Source organism: Cynocephalus volans, chromosome 2, assembly GCF_027409185.1.
Source record: "Cynocephalus volans isolate mCynVol1 chromosome 2, mCynVol1.pri, whole genome shotgun sequence".
NCBI lineage: Eukaryota > Metazoa > Chordata > Mammalia > Dermoptera > Cynocephalidae > Cynocephalus > Cynocephalus volans.
Window position 1 is genome coordinate 203651751 of NC_084461.1, and position 15553 is coordinate 203667303.

The 15553-nt window shown below is 38.2% G+C and overlaps 1 protein-coding gene across 13 annotated transcripts in view; it reads left to right on the forward strand.

Moving 5' to 3' along the window:
- The first annotated feature begins 738 nt into the window (after nt 1-738).
- Nucleotides 739-15553, forward strand: part of MTMR3 (myotubularin related protein 3) — a 122730-nt gene continuing 107915 nt past the window's right edge. For 6 of the 13 annotated variants that reach the window (XM_063088067.1, XM_063088071.1, XM_063088068.1 and 3 more), the window contains exon 1: nt 739-960. The gene's annotated coding sequence lies outside the window, so the exon portion shown is untranslated. Of the gene's footprint in view, nt 961-1138; nt 1319-15553 lie in introns of those variants that run through there. The other 7 variants (XM_063088064.1, XM_063088065.1, XM_063088063.1 and 4 more) reach the window with 2 other exon arrangements.

Sequence of the window (15553 nt, forward strand, 5' to 3'; positions counted from 1 at the left end):
CAGTCATTTTCCAGAAAAGTCAAAGGTATAATGTTAAAGAGCAACTCAGAGGAGGTGAATCTGTTTTGGACTTAGGAAATGCAGTCCTGGTCTGTGGAATTCTTCTGCAGGCTAGTGTGGACAGGTAACAATTTTTTCTTCTTTTTTGTTTGGAAACTCGGGGCTGGCAGGTTAGCTCGGTTGGGTTGAGTGCAGCCCTCTAACACCAAGACGGTTCGGATCCCCGTATCAGCTGGCCACCAAAAAAAAAAAAAAAAAGTTGTTTGGAAACTCCCTTCTCTCTGAGCTTTTGATTAGGAGCTGAGGTTGAAGCAGTTTGAAGTTGTATTCTGAGTATAACCTCCAGCGCACTATATTTACATGCTTTATATAAATTAGTTTTATCCTCGCCACAACTGCAGGTGAGATACCACTACTGCCCTACTTTTCTGGTAAATAGAATGACCTGATATCTTGCCCAAGGTTACAGAGCTAGGAAAAGATGACTCCTAAAAATCTGTAGGACCGTCTTTGATTTTTTTCTTTATTTATCATCGCTCTTTCTCTACTTCCCATCTGTGTAGCCCTTCTTCCTGGGCTGGATTTCTCCTCCAGCTTCGCCCCGGCCGCGGGCATTCGGCTTGTCTGCACCCCAGCTCACCCCCTGGGGCGTGGCAAGCGGCCCGGGCCCCGCCCCCATTCAACCCGCGCGGGCCTGTCTCCTTTTCCCCGACCGCCAGCTGAGCGTCGGAGCGTGCGCGTGCGCTCCCGCTCACGGCCCGGCGTCGGGAGCGCGCTCTGTGTGGCCGCTGCCGCCATGTTGTTGTGGTTGTGAGAAGGCGGCGGCAGCGGCGGCGGAGGAGCCCCCGGACGAGACGTTCCAGCGGCCCAGGGGCTGCCCCCCGCACGCCCAGGCTGGGAGCCTAGTGGGGTGGCGGAGGAGGCCGTGTCGTGGCGGGCCTCGCCATGTCCCTCCGCCTGGTAAGGAGCCCAGTCCCTCCCTGCGTCTCCTCGGGGGGTGAGGAGGAGCTGGAGGAGGAGCCGGCCTCGGCCCCAGCGCGGCGGCTGTCACCCTCGGAGGAGGCGGCGGTCCGCGGGGGGCTGGGGACAGCGTGCGGGGACCTGGGAGAGGCGTCCCGGGCGGCCGCTGTCGCCGCCAGGGAGAGGCGCGGGGAGTGGGAGTGCAGCGGCCCGGCTCGGCCCGGACCCTGAGCGCGGGGGAGGAGGGGTCCTGGGCCCGGGCGGCTTTCCCGGACCTGACGGGGACAGGACCGTGTGGCTAGAGGTGTGGGGCACTAGCCCCGGAGCGCCTGGAGAAATGCCCGCAGACCCCCGGGAGGTGGGTGTGCACCCTCAGCCGGGTGTGTGGGAGTCCACCGTGGCGGGAGGCTGGAGTTCGCGGACCTTGGGAGCCCCGGGGCGAGCGGTGCGGGCCCAGGCCTTGTGGGAAGGAGGAGTGGCCGCCTGACTGTGCAGGGGGGCATCCTCCTGACCTAAGAGTACTTGGGTGGGAAGGATGATTCGGGGGCGGTTGAGGGAGCTCAGGGAACACTGGTCAAACAGCTCCGCAAAAGATTACGGTGTTATTTCTCGGGTAGGAATTGTGCTTGAGGTATTGCTTGTGCATAAGATATTGTTGGCTGTACTTTGGGCTGGAAAACTTACATCACAATTATGGGGTCGATTTTTATGGCCACTTTAATAGACTCCTGGAATCTGATAATATCACTTGTGAGTTTTGCACATTGGACTACTGTTAGGTGTTGATGTTCAGGTGTCTTCTCCTGAGGCCTAAATTCTGACTGTTCTAATATCTTGATATCCACTTTGTTATCGGACATCTTTTTTCACAAAAACAGAAAAAAGTGCACATACGCTTCTAGTTGAGGTTCACCTTAGTTTCTTATAATGTGAATGGTGATGCCATCAGAGGCCTGGGTTGAATTACAGATGATTTTTTATGTAAAATGTTTGTGATTGGTCTATGTAGAGGCCACGGGGACCTTCCCTTTTCAGATTCAGGACTGTTTCAGCAGGGCAAGAGGCACAATCTGTGTTGTTTTTGCTAGGAGACCTAATACGGAGTGTGTTGGTGGCATGCAGAAAGTCTTCCCTCCTAGGGTCTATGCCTTAGGTGGGTAGAAGAGCTTACAAAATGACACTATTTTGAGTAAACCCAGTACAGTATGTGATATTAAACTAAATTTGGAGAGTTCTAGAATTTTAGATTGGCTGCCTATGAAGGCCTCTTCCAGCTCTAATTACCTCCCTTATTTCAGGTGACCCAGAGCAGTTCACGTGACCAGCGCAGTGGTGCAGCCCCATTTGTAGTTAATGGCAAGCCTTAGGAGAACCCGAGTTTTTAAGCTTGTAGGCAAAGTTCTTTAATTCAGTGGTTACCTAGTTTGAGGCCGGGCGTTAGCGACAGTATTATGAATTGTCTAAAATGCTGATTCCTGGGCCCCTTGCAGGACCTGGTGAATTAATATTTCCGAGGATGGAGCCTCCATCCTTACAAAGCTCCCTGAATGATTCTGGTCAGCCAGGTATGTGAACCTCTGATATAGGTTGGGTATCCCAAAGATTTCCTGCTAACTGTGACTTCTTTTTTTTTTTTTTTTTTTTTGTCTTTTTCGTGACTGGTACTCAGCCAGTGAGCGCACCAGCCATTCCTATATAGGATCCAAACCCGCAGTGGGAGCGTCACCGCGCTCCCAGCGCCGCACTCTCCCAAGTGCGCCACTGGGTCGGCCCTAACTGTGACTTCTGAGAGTGCTTTTAATTAAAAAAAATTTTTTTTTGGCAGCTGGCCGGTACAGGGATCATGGCCTTCGTGTTATCAGTACCATGCTCTTAATTGTTTATATATCTTTAAAGGAAGAAGGGGAAGCATGAGAAACTTAATACTGCAAATTAACCATCTTTTAAAATATGAATATAATGGATATATGTAGGGGAAACAGGTTAGTTGTGAAAAGTTATTTGTGCACAAGTTATTAGGAACACACTTGATAAAATTAGATGCTGCTTAACTGGAGGTATATCCAGAGATACACTGAAGAATCCAGAGGAAAGAAGCAGGGAAGGAGAGGCAGTAAGTCTGCCTCTGGCTCACAAAGGGGTCTACCAAAGATGTTTCCCAACGTCATGGTTACTCTTAAACCATCGGAATCAGGTTTCTAGTAAAGTGGAAGGTAGGATGGATGTGTTAGCAGGGTTGTGAACCAGGAAGATTTACTGTGCATTGTGAAAAGTTCTTGAAATTTGCCCTAGGCTGTGAGGAGTGGTAAAGTCAGTTTAAAAATTTGCTGTTGTCCTGGTTAACACCTTTTGTGGTAAAGTGGAATGCTGAAGTACTAAAGGAAGTTATTCATGTTTCAGAGGGGGCATGGTGAGGGTTGTTATAAGTTTGGAAGAAAGTGTTATAGTTGTGTAGGATAGTGAAGGAGTTTGGTAAATATCCTGTCAAATCATAGTGTAGTATTTTTAGAGACATGCACCCAGCTGTCCACTAGAAGAGCCAAAGGCTATGTCTGTTTTGTTCCCTGGTATCCCCAGTACCTAAGCACAGTTCTCATCATATTCTATGCCCTCAGATATTTTTTGAGTAAATGAATAGTATTGATAGGGGAAAAAGAACAGTTATGGTGGTTGATAGCAGCTTTAGTTATTAAAAACTACTTGATATCTTGCATTGGATTAGAGAACTGCTTTTTAGTCCTTGTCGTTTGGAACTTTTGAGCTTCCTTCAGGAGATTCTGTTTTCTAAAGACTGTCAGTGAGCACTATCCTGTCCCCTAGTTTTTGAGACTTAATGTGTCTTAAATTTTTTAAATGTTAGTGCCTTTTTTTAAAAGCACATTTTAAATGCAGAGGTAGTATGGGGTAATGGGAAGCTTTGGATTTGTAGACAGACTTTGATTCTGACTCCATTTGTGTTATTAATGCTGTTGGGAATGTCACTTAACTTCTTTGGGCTTCAGCTTCTTCTACACAGTTAAGGGCCTATACTCATTGACCTCAAGTATTTTCTCCAGCCTGATTTTACAGATCTTTAATAATTTTTGATTGTGTTATTTTGTATTCATCTCATATAGGTAGACGAATCTTTTTCATTTAAAAGAAACAATGTTCTGTCTTGGGTTCTGCTTTAAGCTTGTGGATTTTAGATATTTAAAAGTGCTGAAATTGAGTGCATGTTGCAAGTGTTATGCAGAAACGACATGCTTTTGCTGTTGTAATTCACATAGTGTTGCAATCAAATTGGATTTCATATAGGGAACTTCATAATTTAGTGTGAAGCCACAAGACTAAGAATGGTTTGGGGGAAGTTTGTGCAATTTATGTGGCTAGTTTCTTTCAGACCACCCAATTCTGTAATTTTCTGTGGTGAATTAACATGTAATTTTATAATTAGGGAAACATTGATTTAAGACACAGTATGAGATCAAATCCTTATTGGATTGACCTAGGAGTCCCAGTAATTTTGCTTTTTTTTTTTTTTTTTTGGCGGCTGGCCAGTATGGGGATCTGAACCTGTGACCTTGGTGTTACAAGGCTGCGCTCTAACCAACTGAGCTACTGGCCAGTCCCCAGTAATTTCAGAAGCTGCCAAAATTATTAATGTATTATTGCTATTTTAAATCTCAGTTTTATGATACCTGTACTGGAATCATGCTTTCATCTTCATTTTTGTATATACCATTTAAGTTCATATTTGTACACATATCAGATATTCAGAATGAAAATTCTTATAGCAGGAGAGTGGATCAGTCAGTAAGTCTTGAGTTCAAACTTGTGTTGTGCTCATTAGCTGTGTTGTTTCTGGCAAGCCACATGACCCCTCTGAGCTCCAATTCCCTCATTAGGAGGAAGAGTACCCTCTCTACTTATCTCACAGGCTGTCAGGGAGGTTTAAATGGAAGAGCGTATGTGAAAAGCAATCTAAAAATATAAGGGGATGGTATTAGACTTCTATTTTATTTTATTGGAGGAGTTGTCTTAAGGAGCGGTGGTAAACCTGGTACATGTTGTCAAGTGCACAATTTACTAATGTCACTGATAAGGCAACAGAAAAGGTTTCTGCTTCTGTTTTCTGCCTGGAGAAACCTTTTAGCACTTGCATCCTGTCTGCCAATAGGAATAGTCTCTGTTGCAGGAACTTCAGAGGGATCTGGGATGCCTGACGTTTAAACCAAGGTCTGCACTTGGAATGGACTTACTAGATTTCACCCATTTTTTTATGTTGGAGTGGTGGTGGAAGTTGGTGGGGCAAGGAGTTTAGTGCGTTCTGTGTAAAGTTTTAGGGCTGTGTTTTCTAAATGGCAGGTGGCAATGTCATAAGGTAATGAAATGAATGTGGTTATTTTAAAAAGCATTAAAAAGAATGTATCAGTACACTGTGTATGTTAAAAGTAAGTATTCATTTGGATGGCTGGCCTGTGGCTCACTTGGGAGAGTGTGGTGCTGATAACACCAAGGCCACGGGTTCGGATTCCTGTATAGGGATGGCCGGTTAGCTCACTTGGGAGAGAGTGGTGCTGACAACACCAAGACAAGGGTTAAGATCCCCTTACGGGTCATCTTTAAAAAAAAAAAAAAAAAGTAAGTATTTATTTGGGAAACTTTAAAACAATATTTTATGTATGTGTATTGGGTTGCAATGTAAAATTATTTTTTCTTACAGGTTGTGGTAAAACTTTGAAAACAATTGTTTGGGGATGTGCAGTGCAGGTAGAATGTAAGATAGTAAGGCATAAAACAATTGAAAAACCAGAAGAAAATTGTGAAGTTGGGTTACATTAAAGCTATTCTACTAATGGGGAAATACCTCAGCTCTGTTAAGTTGTTGATTTAATGAACAAGTTATTACATAAACTTATGCTAATATTCTTAAGCCCTCTTTCCCCTTAAGATGGAGTACTTGGTAACCACGCAGGTATTGTCTTGGTGCTGATGATATGATGCTCCATATCATCTTGGATATGTCTAAGCATGGATCTGTTTTTGCCCGAGTCTTCACATGATGTGTAGAATGATTCTCTTATGAGAGATGGTAGCAAGCTTTTTGATTTCATTTCTCTGGGGTCTAAATCTGATTTCTTTGGTAGTTAATGCTTTTGTAATTTAGTTGCAGAAGAGAAATAGACATTTATTCTCTAAATCATTCATAGATTGATAATCTGGCAAAATGTAAGGAAATTATAAGTATTTTGATAAATCCTAACATAACTGAAAATAATTGATATAAAGACATGAAAGATGGTTAGCCTTGAAAAGGTTGTTCTTATTTCTTTGATCCATGACTATAATTTTTCTATCAGGTAAACCAAATATGTAATTGTTAAGTGTGTAGACTGATTACACAAACCACATGGGAAAGCAGAGTGTTTATAAGGAGTTTTGGAAGTGATACAGGACAATAATGAGTTCTAACTTAATCTAATTTTTAATTTCAAAATAAAATTGTTTCTGATTATGAAAGCTACAGTACATGTTCAATATTAAAAAACCCTCAAGAAACCCAGAATCAACAGATGAGACAACCCAGGAGAATAAGGAGAAGTAGAGATGACCTATAATCCCACCTGGATGTAATGTTTGGTGCTTTAATTTTTTTCATCTACATTATCTATTGAAATGCTTAAAAAAGAACAACTTTCCATGTGAAACTGATATTCCCTTGATGGGTATTTAGTGTTCTGTAATATGGGTGCATCATAGTTTACTGCAATTCCCTGTTGTTAATGGACATTGCTAATTTTTATCTTAAAACAGTGCTGTCATTTCCTTAGGTTAAGTCCTTAAAAGTGGGCTTATCAGGTCAGAACCTTTGTGTGCTTTCAATTTGGATATATTCAAGGTGCCTATTTTTAAACTCCCGTCAACAGTATATCAGCATACATATCCATATAGTCTTGCTAGTGATTTACCATCTTTATTTAGTTTGTTGCTGGGAATTTAAAATAGTTTGGAGTAGTTTTCTTTTTGTTCTTTTTTCGGCATGAGGGATTACCTCTACAGCTTAACTCTGTGAAGGAGGCAAGTAAAAATGAAAATTCAGTGAACAAGGGAGTACTTTTAGACCATTGGTCTTCAAACTTTTTCATTGCTTACCCCATCATTAAAAACATTTTGGGCATTAATCCTTAATCCTTATTGTGTGCTTTGTAAAGTATAAACAAACAGTTAAGAATAAAGTTCAAATATCTTCCTTCTTTAGCCCACTAAAGCTTTTTGGGTATTCCTTGAGAAGATTTAGTATTGGGCTTTTATGAATGATTATTTTGGGGCATTTCACTGGTTTTGCAGATGGTCCAGTTTAGTTCGATTATTATAGTCTTTAAAGTGTCCCATGCTCTTGAGAGTTATATCTGCAATAAGGGCAAATATAAACCTAAAGCATCAATTTGATACTTTTTGTCATTGTTGAGGTGGCTGAATTTGAGAAGGACAAATCATAGGGTAGGAAACAATCTAATTCATGTGCTTAGATATGAGGAATTGATATTGTGTAGAGTATATTTTTAAAAATCTGCGCTTTATGTAAAACAGATTGATTATAATGTATTCCTATTTTTTAAGAGCTTAGGTCTTAGAGACTGAGTGAAGGGATGAATAATTGCTACTTGCTTCACTTTGCTTGCAAAATACCACAATTAACCTGTCACTCAAACTCCATTTGGAAGAGTGTGAGCCTATAACATTTTAGAAATGCTTTCTTGGGCTGAAACTTTCCTTGATGAATCTTAGATTAAAAGATAGTTTTTTTCTTTAGTTTGAATAAGTTGCTTTTGACTTGCAGCCGTAGCTCCCCCTCCCCCCCAAGTTATGAAGTCAGGAAGTGGTACTTTTTGTACAAGAAAAAAATGAATCTCTCTTTCTCCCTCTATCATGGGGAACTTAATTACAGTTATTTCATATGGATCATTGTCAGAGAAAGATAATATTAAAATCTTAGAGACTGTGAAAAGAGATTATATTAAGCAATTTAGGAGTGATTATTTTTTGTCAGTTAAAAGAAATGAAATAATTTATTTGAAGATCATTGCTATATACAGTGCTTTGGACAAAAGGCCAGATAGGTCTTTCTACCTTAGGTAGCATGATTTATAAGGTACTATCACATACATCTTCTTAGATCATCACAAGGATTTGAGACCATCATTTAATCAGGGATCTGACTTGAGGCCACATGCCTCATAGTTGACATCATATTTAAAGAGATAGACTGAAAACTCTGCAGAAGTAGGGACTGGTAGCTGTTCTCTACCTCACTCTCTAGCACTTAATACACTGCCTGGTACAGAGTAAGCTATCAGTATTTATGGGCTAACTGTTTAAACTCTTACATATTTATTTACACATGTAAATAAGTTACACAATGTAAAACCAACACTTTCTGTAGTTAGATTGTTCCTTCATCTGATGTGCACAGATAATATTTTTGTGGGAGAGGTCACTAATTTTAGATTAAACTTTCGGATATCCCTCTACATTCTTTTAAGATGTTTCCAAGGTGACCCTCCCCCCCAAATAGTCTTGATGTAATTCGTTCTTTTGTGTGGGTCCGTTCTACTGGCAAGATTGTATATGTGTGTATATGTTTGTATTATTTAAATAGTATGTTGCTATTTAAAAAGGAAACATATTCATTGATTGGTCTTTGCATATATAAGAATTCTCAGCATGGACTCCACTTCATTCGCCCTAGGGTAAATGAAAAAGAGCAAGTATGATTCCTCTCACCTGTCTCATTCTCTCCAGTTCCCTGCACACGTGGTTTTTGGCTTACTCAGAAAACAATGAAGAAAATTAGTCTTCCAAAGAACTAGCGTTCTATTTCCCACTTGTTCTATGATAGTTAAAATCCTGTTTGGTAGGTGAATTAACAAACTTTCATATACAGAAGAGACCCTGGAAGGACATGAATGGAAGTACTAATAGTGATTAGTTTCTTTCTGGAGGGATAATGTGACTTTTCTGATTTTTTAAAATAGTTTCCTAGTTTTCTATAATGAGCATACATTACTTTTATAACTAGGAAAAACTACTATTTTAGTTTTTTTCATTGGATGTGTTATGAAGGTTTAAGTCACAGTCACCAGTGAGAAAGTGGGTAGTTAACTGGCTCCAGTTCCTAAGTGTAGTGACACCTGTATGAAGTGGAATGGGAGAAATGGGGCAGGCAAGCCGATTTGAGCTTTCTCATTGTAAACTTCACTGTGACTGAAGACAGTCTGGGCTTTGATCACAAACTCAAGAGGACTTCCAACTAATTTTTCTCTTAAATACCATCTAAAAAAAAAAAAAAGTTAGTTTCTATGAGCTCTGTAAACACAGGACTCAGCCAGAACTCCCAGTTCTCCTTGACCTATCATGTCTTGAGCAAGTTCTGTATCCTTGTGTGGGTGTATGTGTTTTAAATATCAAGTGGGGTTATAGCAACTCAGATATGATGTGGATTTTGTATATGCAATATGAATTGGAAGAAATTTAGACAAATGATTTTTTATTTTGACAGTATAGGCTCAATGGAGTTTTGGTTTTAGTATACAGCTGGGAGTTGAGCCACTATAAATTTATGTACTCATCTGGTGATATTTTAGGAAGATCTGTGTAATATATCCTTTAGGGTTTAATTGATTAGAGCTTGACAGCTTTTGCTGTTAGTTTACTGCACGTTTATAGTGCTTTAAATGCTTGTGTGAATGGATGACATATTCAAAAAAGTTAGATTTCTGGATTAAGATGTTTGTAATTATCTGTCTTTATTCTGTTGAAGAATAAGGTTAAAGTTGAAGAGCAGTCGAGGTAAAGGTAGGTACTAGTATAAATTTGGGGGCTTTTTTGTCTCTTTTTTTTGGCGGCTGGCCGGTGTGGGGATCTGAACCCATGACCTTGGTGTTATCAGCACCATGCTCTACGTGAGGTAACTGGCCAGTGATTTTTTTTTTTTTGGGTCAGAAAGTTTGTAGTAAAATAACAGATTTGTCAAAAAAAAAAAAAAATCCTGTGTAGAAGTCTACAAAGAATATTTTCCTCTGTCCCCAAATTTCACAACCCTGGCTTTTTTTTTTTAAAGTAAGATTTAAATATTTCAAAAATGTAGAAAAATATGGAGAATAATTTAACAAACACCATGTATCTAATTTAATAGATGTTGATTTAGTAGATTTAATAGATGTTGGCATCTTGTCAGATTTGCTTCAAAGGTGTATTTATATTTGTTTTTAACAATTAACATATAGATACAGTTGGAGTACCTTTTGCCCTCCTCCTAGATCCTGTTTCCTTATGCAGAAGTTGATATTTATCTTTGTAGCCCATGCTCTTATATTCTTCCTACAAATATCTGTAGATATTTAACATGTATTATTGTGTTTCAAGTATGTACTGTATGGTACCTTAGTACATATATTCTGCAGTTTGAAAAACTTGAGATTTATTTATGTTGGTACATGTATATTTATTTCTTTTAATAGCTGTGTAGTATTCAGTTGTATGAATAGAACCCAATCTTAGTCCCCTATTGATAGTTGTTTTCAATGAATATATAAACATAAACATTTTCTTCAAATAGGATCAAACTGTATATATTGTTCTACAATTTGCTTTTTTCTCCCAATAATAATAGTGTATTACAGATATATTACTCTATCACAAAATATAGATTTATCTAATTTTTAAGGACTGTGTTTCTCCTAATCAGGAAAAAAGACTGTAGTTTTTTTTTTTTTAAACTTTTTACAAACTCACTATAATTATCTAGTCAGTGTTTTTTTTTTTTTATCACAAAAGTGCTGTCTGTGATGGTCATTCTTGCATTTACATTTCTGAACAATTGTGGGATTATTTCTATGAAATAATTCTACAGAATAAATTCTTGGGGAGTAGAATTGCATACAATAAATACTGATGGTTTTCTATTAAAACTAAATCAGTGTATTTATTTCTAACTTTTTTTCCTGGTCTGTTTACTTAGCTCTGTTCAAAATGGATGCTACATAAGAGATACTGAGATGGATAGCTTCATAATATAAAGCAACTAATATATTAAAATTGTAGAGTAGAGACTAGGAGTCCCAAGTTTATATAGGCAAGACACACAGAGTTGTGTTTAGGGAATAGTTTTAGTTTTGCTACCACAGAATAGAAGATGGAGGAGTCAAAGATAAGTTTGTAAAGTGTGTTTGTTACAAATTGTTGGAATCAAATCATTAAAGTGTTGGAATTTTCTTTTACTGTCTGTACTGAGTCCCCTTAGGCTTTTGGGATGAAAGGCAATGTTAGGGAAAATGTATCTGGTGGCAGTGTGCGTAAGTGGGAACAGGCAAAGATTGGAAAGCCGTGAGGAACCTGTGGTAACAAGGACCTGAATTATGGTGGTGGCAAAGTGGTAAATCAAGTGTTTGGATTAAGGTGCAAGACTGTTAATTGATACTTCAAAGGAAATTCAGAAACATTTGTGACTAGTTAAATGGTGAGTGAGGGATAGTGGTTTAAAGTTGATGGCTTTTGGGCCTAGGAGGACAATGGTAGTACAGAAATGTGGGAATTGGAGGAGGAGCTGGTTTTGGAAAAGCAGTAAAATGAAACCCTTCATATATTGAGGCCAGGGGTGTCCAAGTAAAAATGTCCTGCAGGAGCTTGGAGTTAAGAGACATTGAGGTAGGAAGAAAGATAGGCCTACTGTGGATGAGATTTTGAACCTAGAAGAATAGATTGAGGACCACATTTGGGGAGGTCGGAGAAGATAGAATTAAAAAAGACTTAAAATTAGGTTAATAAAGTATAGGGGAGGCCAAGGAGAAGAGCGGATTTCCAAATGTGATAATTAGCTGAGTTTGAGATCAAGGAAGAAGAGAGCTAAGGAAATAATTGGATTTGGTGATCCATACTAGTCATTGGTCATCATTTTCTTAAATTAGTTTTGGCAGGGTAGGCTGTAAGGGGCTGAGGAGTAAGTAGGAGATGAGATAGCATATATACGTAGAACCAGTGCTGCTCAATAGAACTTCCTGTGATGATGGAAATGTTTGGTATCTGCTCTCTCCAGTATATATTGACCACTTGAAATTTGGCCAGTGCAACCAAGGGAATAAATTTTTCAATTTTATTTAATTTTAATTAATGTAAATAGTTACATGTTGCTAGTGACTGCCATGTTGGACAGTCCTCATTATAGGAGTGTACTTTTAAAAGTTCGTGGAAGGATTCATATTATTTTTTAATTCTGTTTTTTCACGAACTTCTTAAAGTACCCTCAGAGACTCTTTTAAAATGGAATAGTAATTTAGATTTAACAGTCAGAGGAGATCATAGGATAAAATAGAAGCATTTATTTAAAAGTTCTGTTGCAGTGCTATCAAGTGCTGTTGGAAGAATATATTCTAGTTTTTACTTTTTTTGATGTTCAATGTTAACTGTAGTTGATTGACAACTCTTTTATATAAGGGCAAAATTAAAGAGTGTAGCTAGCCTTAAGAGAATTGTGGTCTGAAATTTTTTCATGACTTCTCTACCCATTTCTCCTTCTGTCTTGCCTTTTTAAAAAAGTTATTCAAATTTCACTGATGAAAAAATATAATTTTGAGACATTTTGGGTCTCTTTATTTTCTCCAACTAAAGGTAACTGAAAATTTCTTAGAAATCTCATTGGAGAGGGAGGAATTACCAGCTACACTTGCCTTTAAATAAATTAATATCTTAAATATTTTATTGCTTGAGGAATAATTTGCTTTGAGAATGATTTGTGATTTGAATTTTGGATAGTATTGACAGAATGTTTCTTACTCTCTGTCTTGCCTAAATGCATTTTGTTTGCAAGAAGAAAAATAAAGCATACATTGAAAGAACCCATGCATAAGAAAACATGTGACTCCATTTCTATAAAGTTCAAAAACCAGACAAAACTAATAGATGGGAATGGAAGTCAGAATGGTGGTTGCCTTTGGTGGTGAGGACAAGGGAGATTGTAGGGGTGCTGGTAATGTTCTTTAGTGTGTGTGTGTGTGTGTGTGTGTCTGGTTGGTATGGTGTAACACTGTGCTCTAACCAACTGAGCTAACTGTCCAGCTGTCCTATATCTTGATTTGGATCATGATTTCATGGATGTGTTCAGTTTATGAGAATCACTGAGTTGTATACTAATGATGTGTGCACTTTTGTATGCGTATTGTACCTAAGTTAAAAACTTGCCCCGTTACAGAATTTTAAAGAACGTAATCAGTTGCATTTGTCTTCCTTTAGCTTTTGTTATCATTTTTCTGCTACTTCCGTTCAAAACATGAATACAGTTAGTGATAAAACATATTTTACCTTTTTTATTATGATATAAAACAAACATACAGAAGAGTGCATAAAACACATGTATAGCTTAATGAATTTTTAAAATGATTACATTGGAGGATTTTTGGTAAGTCATACCTGCATCTTTATCAGGAGGAAAGAGTCGATGGAGGGGTAAAAATTTTGAACAGAATAGAGTTTTAAGGAATCTCTGAATGTCAGATCCTTGTTTTGACTCTGCCTTCACATTACTATTTCTTTGGACAAGTCATTCAAGTTATTTGGGCCTCTGATTTTTCTATAGGACAGGGATAATATTTAACCTCTTTTTGCTAAGCGACTAGGTGCAATTCAGATAAAATCATAGGAACATAGAATAGTATTACTGAAAGGTCTTTATTTAGGCCATCGCATTTAGGCCACTCACAGAGCAGAATTGTGGTATATACAAAGGTGAAATGATTTAAAGCCACACAGCTGGTGATTATTAATATCATTCCTTATATTAGCTTAATACTTAGGCTTACTTATGTAAGGCACTACAAGTGATTTACATGTATCAACTAATTTGATTGTCTAGAATTATTCCCAGAGGTAGGTACAATTATCCCAGTTTTACTGATGAGGAAAATAGAGGCAAAATGAGGTTAAATAACTTGCCCAGGTTGGTGGAGTTCTTGAGCCTGACCTCTTAACGATTTTGTTATAGTGCCTTGTTAAGTGAAAGCACTTAAAGATTTTTAGGCAAATGGTAAGATCTTATAATAATGTCTTGGAGATTTTTTGAACTAAAAATTTTGGGTTTTGAACTCAAAATTTAGAAAAGCCTCATTTGGTTTTGCTGTTATGATTCTGGAAAAGACTGATGATGATATTTATCACTTGGGCTTTATTTTCTCCTTGACGAAGCTTAGTTTCTTCTAAAACTACTAGCATGTAAACATTAGGTAGTTTTATTTTTTAAAATACATTTTTTATTCTTAAGGGAATTTGTGACTAATTTACAAATATTGTTTAGATCTCTAGGCAATGTGTTAATGGAAGGGAAATTTCAAACTTAGAGACAGATTAGATGAGGTTTAGTGTTCTTTAAGCATCTGGTCTTGTTATCAGAGCAATAATTAACATTGTATCACATGTGTGGTTAAAAAAATTTATTTTACTAAGGTATTATTTACATACAGTAAAACTCACCCTTTTTGAGTATGGAAACACATACAGTTGTGCAACCATCACTATGATCACGATATACAATAGTTTCATTAAGTCAAAAAATTTCCTCATGGCCCTATTTTTTGTGGTTTTTTTTTGTGGCTGGCCTGTACAGGGATCTGAACCCTTGACCTTGGTGTGACTACACCATCCTCTAACCAACCGAGCCAACTGGCCAGCCCCCTCATGGCACTTTGTATATAGTCAGTCCATTCCCTCACCTCCAGTCTGTGGCAGCCACTGATCTGTTTTGTCTTGATTGTTTTATCATTTTCAGAATTCCATATAAATGGGATCATGCAGTATATAGCCTTTTGAGACTGGTGTCTTATTTAACGTAATACATTTTGAGATTCATCTATGTTTTGAATATCAGTAATTACTTTTTTTTTTTTTTTCTTGTCGTTTTTTTTTTTTCGTGACCGGCACTCAGCCAGTGAGCGCACTGGTCATTTCTATATAGGATCCGAACCCGCGGCGGGAGCGTCGCCGCGCTCCCAGCGCAGCACTCTACCGAGTGCGCCACGGGCTCGGCCCTCAGTAATTACTTTTTATTGCTGAGTAGCATTCCATTGTATGGATATACCGCAGTTTATTCATTCCCCAGCTCATTTGGGTTGTTTCCAGTTTTTGGTAGTTACAAATAAAGCTGCCATAAAAAGTATTCAGGCACACATACTTAAACACCCACGAGTGTGCCCATGTGTACTTTTTTTATGGTTTAAAAAATATGGTGCCTTGAGCTTTTGTAACTTGATTGTAGAACCTAAAAAAGCTGGTAATTTTCAAACAGCTTTGTAAATTGCTTTGTAAATTTCACCCCTAAAAAAAGCCCTCTCTGGAAGAGAGTAATCTGTTTATCTAAATAATCTTGTAGTGTAAACTGCAAATCATTCGAATTTTTTTAAATTAGGGAAGTAGGCATGCGTACATATTTAGTGGATAAATTTATAAAACTCATTAGTGCATAATTTTATGTTGTATGTTTTTAGTAGCTCTTAAATTGTAATCATAGACTTACTTTTGTTCCTCCAAGTAGTAGAATAGTTATGTAATTGGTTTTGAAAGTCTA